This window comes from Coptis chinensis, chromosome 4, assembly GCF_015680905.1.
Source record: "Coptis chinensis isolate HL-2020 chromosome 4, ASM1568090v1, whole genome shotgun sequence".
In the NCBI taxonomy this organism is placed as follows: domain Eukaryota; kingdom Viridiplantae; phylum Streptophyta; class Magnoliopsida; order Ranunculales; family Ranunculaceae; genus Coptis; species Coptis chinensis.
This window is the reverse complement of record NC_141459.1, coordinates 6,190,191-6,205,263: the sequence shown is the minus strand read 5'-3', so window position 1 is coordinate 6,205,263 and position 15,073 is coordinate 6,190,191. Positions and strand designations below refer to the sequence as shown.

Below are 15,073 nucleotides of genomic sequence, written 5' to 3'. Positions count from 1 at the left end.
AAATATTTTTTAAGAAAATGATCTTTCGAAAAAATGAGATCCAAACACCCACTAAAGCTTTTGTATTTGGTGATTCTAATTTTGTAAAATTTTCTGGCAAGGTGGTTTAGTTGGATCCTAGGCGAAGCTTTTGATTTGAGGTACGCATTTCTTTTTATTTTATTTGGTAAAGCAATTACTTTTACACTGTGTGGTTTAATTATAGGAATTTTTTTTTTTTTTTTCGAGTTTGATTTGGTAGAACAATTACTTTTACATTGTAGGGTTTAATGACTTTGTATGTAGTAGATGTGGGGTTTTTTTTTACATATTTTATCTATTTATTTTACTAGGTGTTTATATATTTTGCATTCAACCATCATACTAATGTTTTACTTTAAATTCTTAAGAAAAATCTTATATATAATTTGTCTAGGCCTAACTTACTTGGTTACCTTGAATATGGGAACATTTACTGGCTATTTTATATTAAGTTGGATGGAGTCATGTCACCACCTCTTTTCAATTGCAAATTTCAATTGGGCTAATGTGTTAAATACGTGAGTTAGGATTTTGGGGATCCCAAGGAGGAATGAATGCTATAAGTTGGGAATATTTTCTAGACGGACGGTGTCTAACAGCTACACAATCACATTTTGGATAGTGATGGTTAAATATGATGATGTATTTTGGATGATATTTTTGCACTTAGTTTTGGTTTTGGTTGAACTTATAAAAATATTTGGTTGGATTAGATTTTGTTTGATGGATCAATGTTTCGTTTCATATGATTGTTAGCAAATTCTAAAACTGGAAAAGCGTGGAATCCCCAAAAAAAAAAAAAAAAAACATGGTCTATTTTAAAGAGTCCGGCTATACACTAAGCCGGTTACTGTGTCAGTAACCGTTACCACATTGTTGCCACCTGTCCCTACTTTAACTCTCGTTAACTCCTCCGGGGTTTTTTTCATTATTTTCTTGTTTAACATTCTCAAAATTACATCCTAAAACAAGTAAACAACTCATCCAAAATTACCCACAAACCACAATCCAATGTTCATCATCTTCTCCCAAAATCCAAATATGGTGGCCAAATATCATACACTAACGATATTTGTCCTTATTTCAATCATTGTCTAAATTACAGGTACCTCACAAAGTTATTGGAAGAAATACATATGGAAACAACTATAAAAGAGGAAAGTGTGCTCGAGAAGAGGGAGAGCTAAATTCATTCTACAATAGTCAGGAGACACAACACTTTGAGGAGAAAGAAGCTATGCATTTTACTATTTGCAACAAAGAGAGATAAACATTGTAAACCACCATTAATAAATAAAAAAAGCTTAATTGATTTTTTTTATTATCTTTCTCTTGCATCTCACACCAAACACCCTCCACCCTTTCAACCTTCAACCTTATTTACAGTGGCTCAACCATCAATAAGCTAGCCCAAGCTTTTTCAATAACATGAAACAAAAGGACTTCTCTTAAAATAAAGAGCACCAGATAATAGCTTGAAACTTGCAAGCATCAAGCATGACGAACTTTGTTACAAACTTGAAATCATTAATTATGTATATCAGTCCATTACTTGTCAAATAAGTTGGCATCTTTATAATTTCACAACCGCTATAAGATAACAATTAACAAAACATACATATTCAAAGTTTTATGATACAAATGTAAAATGGCCTTGAGAGTATGTGATCAGTACTTGGAAAATAAATCTACCACCTCTCCAAAGGCACTAAGCATCAATCACTTGTAACATGTTGATTGACCTTTTGAGGGATGAACGTTTTGGGAAGAGTGGGGTTTTGAAGGTTACCTAATATCAGTGCAAAACCAAACACCAATTGGAAAAGAGGTTTGAGTGTTCTGTTTTTTTATCATGGATATGAAAGGACGAGGAGGAAGACGAAGCTGTTGGGCGGTCTCTATTCGCGGGATATTTCATTACAGATTAAATATATTTTAAGGAAAAAAAAACACAGGAAGAAAGCGGTCGAGTTAAAGTAGAGACAGGTGGCGACAATATAGTACAGTAACGGTAACTGGAATCTAATCCTAGTACTCGGTTATTGCATAGCCGGACTCTATTTTAAAACTGAACAGAAACTGTACAGGTTTCATCCCGCTAACAGGCGCTGGGGCAAAAAAAAAAGAAAGTGATCAATGAGACAGCTCCACCTTTAGCTGCACTTTGCAAAGTTGCTAATGCTTTGTACTATATTGAAGCACCACCTTCTGCCACGTCCAATGCCTTGAACAAAAGCGATTTTTTGCTACGCTTACCTACACTCACGGGCGGAGCCAAGGGTGGGCAGCTGCACACCTTGAACTTTCCCAAAAAAAAAAAAAATTTGTAGTCATGTCTCAATTCAATGTATGATGTGCATTGGTTTTTATTTCCAAAGGTTCAAAATTTTGATGCCCTTGAGAGCATTTTATCCAAACTTAAATTAGAAAGAAAACAAAATGCTTCTTTCGGTCAATTTATGTTTTTGTTTCACAAAAACAAAAATCTAAAACACGGTCAAACATATACAAAACATTGTGCCTGGCTTCCCTCATTCTCTAGTTTGTGTGGTTTCTCTGGCTTGCTCATTACTTCATCTCTTATTCCGCCCGTCACTACCACCACTAAGAGTATTTTTAGCTTTGCATATTGTAAATAATTGACTCCAGAATCATATGGGAGATGAGTGGTCGAACATTTACTTAGTAACATATATTGAGAAAGAGATATTTAAAAGCATTGATTCTGAAGCGATCATGCAACGCTTTAACAAAATGGATACTCTCCCTAGACACTTGTACTTTTTTGTTTGATTTCGAGTTTTTAAAAAACATTTTTTTTGGATAATTAATGTACAAATGTTTAGAATTTCCAATTTTTGGTGTAATAAATTTTGAGTTGCTTTTCTAATGAGTTGCATATTAATTTAAATTGCCCACCCTAATATAAAATCCTGGCTCTGCCACTGCCTACACTCATGGCATGCTTCTTGCTATGCTTTCAAACATTGTCAATGCACTTCTATTTGCAACAACGTAAGAAAGTGTAGCCAATGTTCTCCCTTCAGCTACGCTCCAAAGGGTTGTAGATGGGCTGCTTTAGCTACGCTTATGGATTATTGCTAATGATTTTTATTAAATAATTAGTCATTTTACAAAAAAAACTCCAAAATATTATCAGCTACGTTTTTAGATCTTTTAGCAACGCTTTTGAGTATAGTGAAAAGAATGAGTATTAGCCACATTTTTAACATTGCCAATAGGCTTTTGTTTCGTCACAAGCTGCAATGACCGCGCAACACTAGTTAAGGCATAGCAAAAGATCTTTTAATTTGTTGCAGCTTTGTTGGTATTTGCTATGCTTGCAAGCATTGCTAAAACCCTCATCTCTTGTAGTGTTGCTTTATTGTACGTATTCTTACATTCTCAAAACCAGTTGCTAATAATTGATTAGCTATATTCATTTTTTTTTTTTTGAAAATTTTACAAGGTTAAGGCAGACCCTACATGTTGATTAAACTTCAAAGAGTTGCATACCTCTCTAAGAGGATGATCATTAGAGAAAGAATCCTAATAAAACAACATTAGGCTATAAGCTTTACAATCATGAACACTCATGAATATAACTCATGAACATAACCCACCTGGGTACACATAGACATAACATCATATAAACATCTATCGTATGCCACCAAACAAAGTTTATCTCTTAAGACCGGATGGTCATTCCTTAGATGTTTCTGTGTATTCTCAAAATTATAGAAGAAGGTCCCACACTCACAACAAGTGTATGTTAGACCGAGTGTCATATATCCCAAATCTCCTTAAGGTTTTTACTTTTATATTTTGCCTTGGATGTTTGCTTCATCATAGCTAAGGTAGGACTGATCTCACCAGGTATAAGTTCCCCTTGACCACACTTGGAGATGGTTCTTTGCATTTCTTTGGCCTCACAATAGTCTATTCCTCTGCTTCTGAACTCTCGATCTTGTGCGAGGTGGAGAGATAGTATGCACTTTATATCTCGTATGTTGTTGTTCCATGGGAGCACTAGCTTCTACCTACTAACCAATCAATTTAGAGGTTGATGCCTCCAACTCAATTACAACAACATCCACCTGAACTCGAGCAATATCTACTTGATCCACGACAACCATGTTATCATTAGGGGGAATTTAGGCTTTGGTCCAACTTATAGTAATGATATTAGGCTTTGGTCAATTAATTTATAGTTGGAAATTAGACTTTGGTCCTATTTCTGCTAGTCAAACTCGTTGACTGTGATCAAATCGTCCAACTTTAGGTTAATACCTAGAATACCCCTAACACGTGCATCTCGCATGTTTGCTTCATATAAATTTTAGGACCAAAGTCTAATTCTTAATTTTGTTCTAGTATTATAACCTTAATTACTAATACAAAATGATTCCTAACCGTACCCTAATTTTAAAATTGCAAATTGGGGTTTTTATTTCGCTTTTCTTCTATGTTAAGTATTGATCTCCACACCCAAGAGTAGTCTGAAGGGATCTTCATTGTCCAAAAAAATTTACCTCTCGAGTGATACTCCCAAATCCATTTGATCCATAAAGTTTCTTCCTTGGTTATAGTCTTGTAGATTAACAATCCACAATGTGCAACAACATTCCATACTTAGGGTCCACTATGTTGAAACCTCATTTTCACTTGTTACATATTATAGTACAATGACTAAACTAGTTTTATGCACCTTCCTCTCCATACTCGGACCAGCCTATCAAATCTATTTGTAAACTTAGAGATTTTATCTAGTGTACCAATATGAAGGTCTTTGCCAAATAGTTATATGAAAGAATGATAACACATAGTGTACTAATTGCAGTTTCCCTGCTAGGGTCAAGAAAGTGTTATTCCAGTTTGTTATCCTTGTTGTGACCAATTCCACTAATCTCGATGTAGTAAGAGCTAAGCCCAAGTACTTGATGGGAGGTGAGATTAATTCCACTCTAAGAATATATGTTAAGGTGGTGCTTGAGGTCGGATGAGCTGAGACTACCAGTGAAGTTGAACATCAATTCAACACTTCAACACAACCACACACAAGTCCACTAGAACATCAAAACAAAATAAAACAAACTACAAGTCCACTAGAACGTCCAAAACATAACAAACTATAGCAATCATATATAAAAATTAAAAAAAAAAAAAAAAAAAAAAAAAAAAAAAAAAAAAAAAAACTAACTATGCCACAATTGTTCTGCCTCCTATGATTTCTATGGGTCCTCATGGCCTTTTACTGCCCCCTCTACCTTGTGGTGGTGGTGTTTGTTGCACTAATGGTACTTGTGATCAGGCTCCGCTGGGTCTTTTACTGCCGCCCCTCTCATCATCTTCTTCTTTCTTTCTACTTCGTTTGGCCCACCGGATACCAGTATACTGGAGCATATGTACATAGTATATCTATCACCTTGGTCCTTGAGAAATGGATTTTGTGAATTGATACTTAACCAACTTTCATATCCACTTCAAGAATTAACACATTAAGAAGATGCAGGCCTATCCAATTTCATCATTTCTTCCATCTATTAGAACTTAATTATTTTGACAAAGTACAACTCATATATTTTGTCAGGCTACGTTGACACACCTAATAATGACATCCGCACATTACCAGTCCTACCAAAATGTTGAACTACACTACTAACTATAGAGGTAGTATTTGGGTGAGGGACGCTTAAACTCACTTTCCATTTTCCGTCTGTACGTCTAATTTTCTTTTATCTTTTAGTATTCTCAAAAAACAAAAAGCAAGCTAGCCTCATAACATGTACACCTGGCCCCTCCATCCTTCTTCCGTGCTTTTTTCGCACCGCCGCTTTCAGGTAACCCTCTCATCTTCTTCTTCCTTTCTATTTCGTTCGGCCCACCAAATACCAGTATACTAGTAGCACATGTACATAATATATCTATCACCTTGGTCTTTGAGAAATGGATTTTGTGAATTGATACTTAACCAACTTTCATATCTTCAAGAATTAGCACATTAAGAAGATGCAGGCCTATCCAATTTCATCATTTCTTCTATTATAACTTAATTATTTTGACAAAGTACAACTCATATATATTTTGTCAGGCTATGTTGACACACCTAATAATGACATCCGCACATTAACAGTCCTACCAAAATGTTGAACTACACTACGAACTAATAGCTGATTTTTCAGTGGCATGATCTTCCTGACATATATATCATTTTTTTTTTGGGTTAACTAGTATTAAAGATGAGCCAATTAATTCCTTCATGGAAAATAGTGGTTTTCCCTAAAAAATACACAAAAAAAAGTCAAAATGAGTTGACCGAAATTTTTTTGTGTGTATTTAGAGAAGAGACCCTAATTTCTCATCTAGTGGGAGGAAAATCCTAATTGGCTCATCTAGTAGGGGGTAACACTAGTTCACCCTTTTTTTAAAAAAAATATTTTTCGATGTCTAAATTTGTCAAAAATGTTTTACAAAATTTAAAGACTATGGATCGTTAACAAATTGCAAACTTAACGACAACTTTGTCGAGCTAGAGACATCAAAATGATTGATTTTTTTGTGGATATTATCGACAAGGGATATCATTTCCACTAAAAATCAGTCATCTTTCAATGAGATAGAGTCATAGAGATGCCATCACGGTATCATTTAGTGGGGTGCGTGGTATCAAGGTTCCTTGACCTATACATATTTACTGAATTTACATCAAACAGGTGTCTGCGCGATTTGGCTATATAAAGAATGACAAATAGGCCCACTAAATAAACCACTTTAATCCAAACCAATTAAATAGGAAAAAAGTTCAATTATCATTTTCAAATATAATGTTTATATACAATTTTCCAGCTAATCACATGACATTAATATAACAAAAAAATTAAAATAAAAGCAAAAAACTATAACAGTACTCAAGACACTAGACAGGACTATATGCGGACACATGGAGCACTTCATCACCTCATCTTCTTGTTTCAATCCAAGTAGTACCATTGTTATTACTTTGTCCAAAACTAGGACAAGAAAAACTAGTAGAAGAAGGAAAAGAATAAACTCCAGAAAACCCATTTTCAGATGTTTGTTGTTGTTGTTGAAGTGCAGCCATTTCTTGCAAGTTAGGTGCTTGTTCTGAAACTCTCCAAACCTTGACAGATTTATCAAGACTGCCGCTATACAATATCCAACTTTTATTATCAACCCTTGACTCTTCATCTTTTTCAACTGCTAAACATTTAACAGGCCCATTGTGGCCCGTTAATACAGATACACACGTGTGAACACCTCCTCCTCTTCTCCACACACAAATACTTTTATCTGCTGAACCACTAAATACAAGATTTCCTTTTGCTGCTAAACATAGTACAGCTTGTTTATGTCCTCTAATAACTCCACCATGTGACAAACTCTTTTCACGTTCCCAGAAATTTATTAAACCATCGGACGAACCACAATAAATAACAGAGCCAGATTGATTAACAGCTAACGCTGTTATTGCTGTATCTTGTTGTAATAAAGTTTGTACGAAAAAATGCTTTGTCCCTTTTCCTTGTAACTCTCTACGCCAAACTTTCACCGTTCCATCAGCTGAACCTGTGAAAACTAGTCCATCAAATCCCGACACAACCGAATTAACAGCGTCGTCGTGCGCGTTAATCGATTCTAAGCATTTAGAATCTGATATTCTCCATACTTTTAATGTTTTATCCCAAGAACCGGAATAAAGTAGTCCTTGATCTTCGTTCAAGCTCAAGCAAGAAATTGCGTCGAAATGTTTAATCCATATCGCATTGCGATGGCGTCTTATTTCGACGTAATTACTTGGATTCATTGAGCTTTTTACAATATCACGAAATTTGGGAAGAGTTCCTGAGCGTTTATGCAGGCTCAGGTCTTTCGAAGAGATTTTCCATACTCGAATTTTCCCATCTTGATGACCCGTAAAGATTTTCTCTCCAGAAATCACAATAGCTTTCACTAATCCGCTACCGGATTTAAATCCAGCGTACTCCTTCTGATTCTTCCAAACGCGAATGTTCTTGCTATCTGAGCCTGTGTATAACAAATCACCTGAAGCTGCAAGAGAATAAATATGTCCTTCTTCGCGAACAAGCGAGGCGATTAACATGTTTGGAGGGGAAAATTCTTGGGAAGGAGTTCTAGTTGAAGTAGTTGTAGTTGTAGTTGTTGCTGACGTCATCGTCCATGGTGATCGCGCGAATGGAGATACTGGATTCCATGGTGACATGCTATTATTATAATTTGGAGAGCTATCTTCACTTCTATCGTAATATGCTGGACTACTTGCTTGCGCCGACGCGCTACTATTGCGAGCTATATATTCTTCTTCGTTGCTTTTTGTTGATGAGATATTTGGATCGGAGTATAACATATTCCCAAATTTATTTCTAGGAAGAGTACTTGCGTCGAACATACTTCCTAATCTTGAATTCATTTATGAAACTGATTAAGAAATAACACAAAAGATGGAATCGAGGAAAACCAGATCTGAAGAAAAGCGAAAAAAGAGGCTGAAACAAATCCACAAGTGGAGAAGGGGAGAAAAGCGGGAGGCGATTTTGGTGGGATAAAAGAACTAAATAAAGGTGGGAGAAGGGAGCGATGCTATATTTAAATGGATCGAGGAGGACCACTAGTGGAAGTGCGGATGGGTGAAAGTATGACACGTGTAAGGATGATGTTTTTCTAGTTTGATTGAAATTACTCGCTGGCGGGAAAATTGGATTGAATATATGGAATAGTGTAAAACGTCCGTTGAAACTGGTTATTTTGGGTGAAAAAACAGTTGGGGAGTTTGGGTTTTGGACGGTTTACGTTTGAAGGGAAAAGAAAGATTTTGTGTCTACAAGGTATTTTGACTTTTTTATGTTTGGAAATTTTTTTGACTGTTGACTTGGTCTAATTATCTACGTGTTTCTTTGTTTGGTACGAACGTACATGCAAATAGATGGCCTTTTTGGTTTCAGATTAGTTACGTGTTGTGCTCTTTCCTGTTTTCCTGCACATGCAATTATGCATTATTTGATTATCTTGGGTCTTACGTTGCGTTTATGTTTATGTTTATGTATCTTAGAAGGAATCTGCTGTATGACTCGTGGAGTTCATACCTTAACAAGATCGTAACATAAGATTTTAATTAGTACATGTATAGTAGTAATGAACCATTGTATGTATTTCTTAATAAGGGCTGCAAATTGGATATCCAATGTTTCGTTTTATTATTGATTTTACACTTCATCGGATTTGGATTTTTAAATTGGCAAATGTAACCAAAATGTATCCATTTGCAGCTGTACGAAAGCTTGTGCTAGCTTCTTGACAACTTACATGATATGCATCCTCGATGGACTTGATCATTGCACGTAGGCATTGTGAGATATCCGCAAAACAGGTGGAAATTTCTTTCAAAACTAGCTAGCCGTGTTGAACGCCAAATATATAAGATTTGTAATGTTAGAAACTTATTCGGACTTCTGCACTAGGTGATCCATGTTTCTTATTACTTTTTTTTCCCGCTAATGCATGTTTCTTAACACTGCAATGCATTCATGTATGATATATACAGTTGTTAAATAGGAGCTATCCTTTCCTCTAACTATTAAGAAAATTGTGTTTTTCGCGCTGAGAAAATAAACATATAATTAATTTTGTTTCTTCTAGGGAGGATGCTCTGAATCCATCCATGACCATATACATTAATTCCCCTTTGATGGGAGTAGCTAGTCCTGGTCACAAGGATAAGATACAATTTGTGGACCTTAAACCAGCTGATTCGTACTTTGATTAGATATATAGTTCCCCGGCCGGCCTGCACTTAAATGTATGAAGGTTTGTCAATGATATATTGCAAGAAGCATTTGTTGCATTGTCAATTGTATGGTTGTTCCATCAAAATTTTAGTCTCACACACACTTAGCTGCAAAATTCATTATCACTTTATTTTCTTCTACCATTGAATAAAAAGGACAGCATTTGAACGTGGCATAGCCTTATTGTCAAACAAAAATCTAGCGTACTTGCAATGTTCCAAAAGCTTAATAATGTCTTTGTAAAAGTCTATTTTCTTATTGATAAAACAGAAATCCTCGAAGTCAATATATCCTAATCGCAGAGAAACACAAAAATGTCAATTATGTGTTACATTTATTGAAATAAAAAACTTTGAATTGCAACTTGCATATAGATGATAATACAAGCTAGGCCCGTAAGTCCATAACCAATGTATAGGTTTTCTTTTTTGCTTTTTTGTTTTGTTTTGTTTTTTTTTAATAATAAAGATAGTGTTATGTATATATAGTTTCGCTTGATGTTTGTTTTGTTTAGCATAATAATATTTCTTCTTAGTTGAGAGCGATATATGGACGTGCGAACGTATCAAGGCTAGAAGTTGTTTTGCATTATTAATACCTGAGAAAATTATGATTGAATACATAAAGATGTTAACTACATATTATCTAGATCTATTTTTATGAATTATACGTTTTAAGAAATTTGAATGATAAAATTGGATGCTTTGAACGGTCGACAACATTTGCTCAAAATAGCATAAGATAAATTATCTCAAATCAACAAATTCTCGCCCTACCGTAAACGTCGCAACCCTATTCCCTAGCTTAGCCGTCATGGCACAAGGCTTCACCCTATGTATAAGTCTACTATTTTCGTACCAAGCAAAATATGCTATTGAAAGCATACCATACAGTCGTGACTTAGAGAGAAGAATTAGGTGACCAAAATAGAGCAAAAAGGAAAATTTTGAAGTTTAACAGGTGTACTAATATTTCGCCTGGTACACCTTTGCAGGAGGAAAAAACAAGTGTGTTTGGTTCACACATTTACGCGCAGACACGTTGTTTAACAAAATATTGTGATTTGTTGCTTTTGTCGTCTTGAAGAGTTGAAGAGCCTGACACCTGCCACGTAACAGAACTGTCAACTGTCGACGTCCATGGGAAAACCTATTACCTAGTCTCGCCACCCCTTGTCCCCTTCCAGAAGTAGAATCTGGACCAACAATTATTGTGTGACAAGCGTCTCTTCATGACGGCTCTGTAACGTTACCATGACGATTTTAGAAGGACAGCAGTGCTATTTGGATTCACTAGCTAGTTCTCCACGTTTTAATTATTTCCCTAGCTACATGTCTTTTGAATTGTTGAAATTGTTTAATAGGTTGTTGTTTTTTTTTTTTCCATAAAATTTTAATTGTTGTTGTAGTAGTACTACTAGTATATTTGTTTTTTTTTTTTCTCAAATACACTGATAATGTAGAGGTGTCAATCCGGAACCAAAATTGAATGTTCCGATTATAGATTTTAAAAAGTTAGACCCATTTAAAACGAGTCATTAATAACATAACCGATAAATAATAAAAAATCTGTGGGTATCCGAACCAAAACCAGAATCAATTATTATGATTTCGATATATAAAATTTAATATTATATTATATATAAATAATCAAACTCATACATTATAATATAAAATATGTTTTTTACGTGTAAAAGTCTATTAAATATATATAGCATAATAGTGAATGTGTGTTGTTAAATGTATATTTTATAACAATACGTTAAACAAATGTATCATAGATGTTTATAATAATGTCAACGTGTATATAATGAATTAACTAATACATTATATATTTATTAACTTATGCACGTGTATATTTAAATATGATACACATGCATGATATATTGTGGTACACACACTTATTATAAACCAATATGTAGTGTTCATGTTAAAAATTATTGATGAGATGTAATTGTAAGACGCATGTATTCGCATATTCGATTTAAAATGTGAGTTAATACACGTGTACAAATATATGTGTATACACGTAAAATATATCAAGATAACAAATATATGTGATTGTACGTGCAGTGTACACGATCGAGTTAATACAAGAAAACAAATATATATATGTATGTACATATAAAAAAAAAAATCAAATTTTTGGGGTTAGATATTTAATTATTTTAATTTCTATATCAAAACTTGAAATTATCAAATGAATAGTAAATGTTTTAACGTGTATGATTGATATATGCTCATAGATTGATGTAAATATGAATGTTGATACATCACTAATTATACATAAAATATTATCATATAGGAAAATAAAAAAAATAAAAATAAAAATAAAAACAAATTTTAGTATTTAAATTATTAAAATTGTTTAATAATCATAATAAATTATAAATACCCGAATTAGAACCGAAACTGATAACAAAATGTGGGTTTTGATGGTTTTGGATTGGGTTCTATAATTCTCATATTAAAACCGATAGAACCGCAAATAATAAAATTCAAACTGAAACCGTTAAAATCCGACCCAAAACCGACCCATTAGCACCCTAACTGCCACTAGCATCTTTACTGGTGTTGGTAAAATATATAGTGTAATTTCTCGTGCCTGCACTAATGCAAATTCAGTCACGTGTACCTAGAAAATCCTTCAGGAAAAAGATAGTTTTGCTACAAAATTTAGATTGTTATATATCACGGTAATTAATCTGATAAAATATGCATTATTATTCATTTATATGCCAATAATATAGTGCTATATGGGGCATCAATAACTTTTAATCTTGGCAACATTTTTTTTTAAAAAAAATCTGTAAAATATTTCAAAAGAGGATATATAAATGAATTGTTGATAATTCATATAGAGTGAATCACCTCCCAAATGGATGTTCCCAATTCGTTAATTTAGCTAGATAATGATGGAAAATTTTCTAATCAATATACTACGCTTCGCCGAACATTATTGAGTACAAAATTTCAACTGCTGTACGTTGACAAGGTGCCAAGAGTACAACGAAGTAATGAACCTAGAAGGGGCTACGTAGCATTCACTTTAACGATGATTGCCTGTGACCTAAAGAATTCGTAATTTGACACTAATCACTAATAAGACTTGAGATCAGAGTATCAGACATTTGTACGTCAGGCCAAAATCATTTTTTTTTTTTTTTGGTAACTAGGCCAAAATCATCTGTCACAGCATTAGAAATTTAGAACCTTTAGTTCCTTTACCGTTGAATGTATGGTCACAGCCTCACAGGTGGATTCATTTGTGTCTTATTTATATTTCTCAAATATTCAAATCTTTTGTGTTGTACTGTGTTGTACCTACTACCTAGTTTACAAACAAACTGAAATTCTCATCCTTCTTAATTAGGTTTTAATTTTCCCACAACTTAATTAAGTCCCTGACCGGCTTTATTGTGTACTTGCTTCTCCAACATGTTCCTAACTACTAATACATAATCTCAATGGTATTAGAGATTCATATTATTTTTCTTTAAAAATGTTGGTGGACTAAGTTGTATGATACTGAAAATAATTAACAAATGCAACTTGCACAAAATAGTCTATTGGAGATATAATTTGCACATTACACACACACATATATATATATCGTCATTCGTCCAATATGATGTATGTAGTGTAACTATGTTTTACTTCGAAGTTTCAGTGACTTCGTTTTTCCGAGGACAGCTCGCACTCATCACCTAACTTTGGCTTTGCTGCAACACTTTATAGAGATTTCCTTGTGAGATTTTCTAGTAGAATTGTGGTGTGCAATAAAATACAATACTTCTACTTGTCAATTCTTGCGGGTGATGCATGAATCATCTTAGTATTTCAAAGAGGTTAGGAATTGAATGAAAGATGAAGATACCGTGGCACGTGGACATCAACTTTTACATTCATAGGCTCTTAGCTAGGTTGCTTGATAACGTGGATTTCCTACTTGCGTGCAAAAAAAAATACTTGATAACGTGGATATCAATTAACTTTTTAAAAGTAAACAAGTTTGTATAGGAGTTTTTATAAAGGCGCCATTTATTTTATCAAGGGCTGCCACACCCAAAACAAAGTAAAATTACGACAGGAAATGGAACGGGTTTGGATTGGATTTTTTCATTACTATATCTGGAAAACTCATTCAAACCATAAAATCATGATTGGATCCATCCGATTTGGATTTTTTTAGGGCCAAATGATTTCGGATATCCTATTTTTTTTGTAATTTTTTTTTTTTTTTTTTTGTAATTTTTATTTATTTATTTTTATTTTTTATCCACTAAAACAAAACTACTTATATCTTTAAAAAAAAATATATTATTTTAATAATTTTCATATATATATATATATATATATATCCCCTATTGAAAACTAATTTAATAATTTATAAAAGATAATAAATTATTTAGGGTTTACACAAATATAGGCATAAATTATTACCTCTATTTTGGGTTTACACAAAATCATAAAATATTTAACTCTTTTTCAAATTAAAATAGTTATGATATGTGGTAAACTACTATTATCGGATATTCATTTGTAGTGAAAAATTTAGTTCAAATAGGGATAATGGTACATATATATATGTTCGGATCGGAAAAAAAAATGAATCCGTAAACCTAGATATGGGTCGGATTCTGTGAGGGGCCAACTTTTGAGGGTTTTCCCGCACCAGGGCCAAATTTCCCCTAATCTGGATCCAAGTAAATCGGATTCGGATATCCGGATCCTAAAACCAAATGAATATTATTTTAAAATTTTTGATTATATATTTTATTTTTTAGGCATCAAAAAAAAATTTTGTTTTATATTTTAATTTAATTTGGTTTAAAAATTTATATCGGGTTGATTACCATTTCCAATGTTCCAAATGAATCAATGAAAATTGATTATTTTCAAAAAAAAATTGACAAAATTAATTTGGTTTGGTTTTAAAATGTTTGAATCATCTTCTATAAATTTGACAAAATGAATATGTTAATCATCTTTTAAATGAAATGCATATTTAATTTAAATGCGTGATTGAATAATTTCATTAAATGTTTTGCTTTGATTTTAACTGTAATAATGTGCATAAAAGATTATGGATTTGATTCATAAATTATTATAAGACTTATTTGTTTTCATACTAGGGTTCCTCCAAACTTTGATAAATTTTATAATTCAATCAATTTAAAAATAAATAAATAAATCAATCAATCAATGAGTATCTTCAATTAGTGATAA

General features: G+C 33.3%; 1 pseudogene across 1 annotated transcript; it reads right to left on the bottom strand.

Annotated features, from left to right (window-relative positions):
- Positions 1–6,806: 6,806 nt before the first annotated feature.
- LOC147501481 (protein JINGUBANG pseudogene) lies at positions 6,807–8,854 on the bottom strand (annotated as a pseudogene). Its single transcript, XR_015221392.1, has one exon. The product of XR_015221392.1 is annotated as a protein JINGUBANG pseudogene (transcript).
- Positions 8,855–15,073: the final 6,219 nt, after the last annotated feature.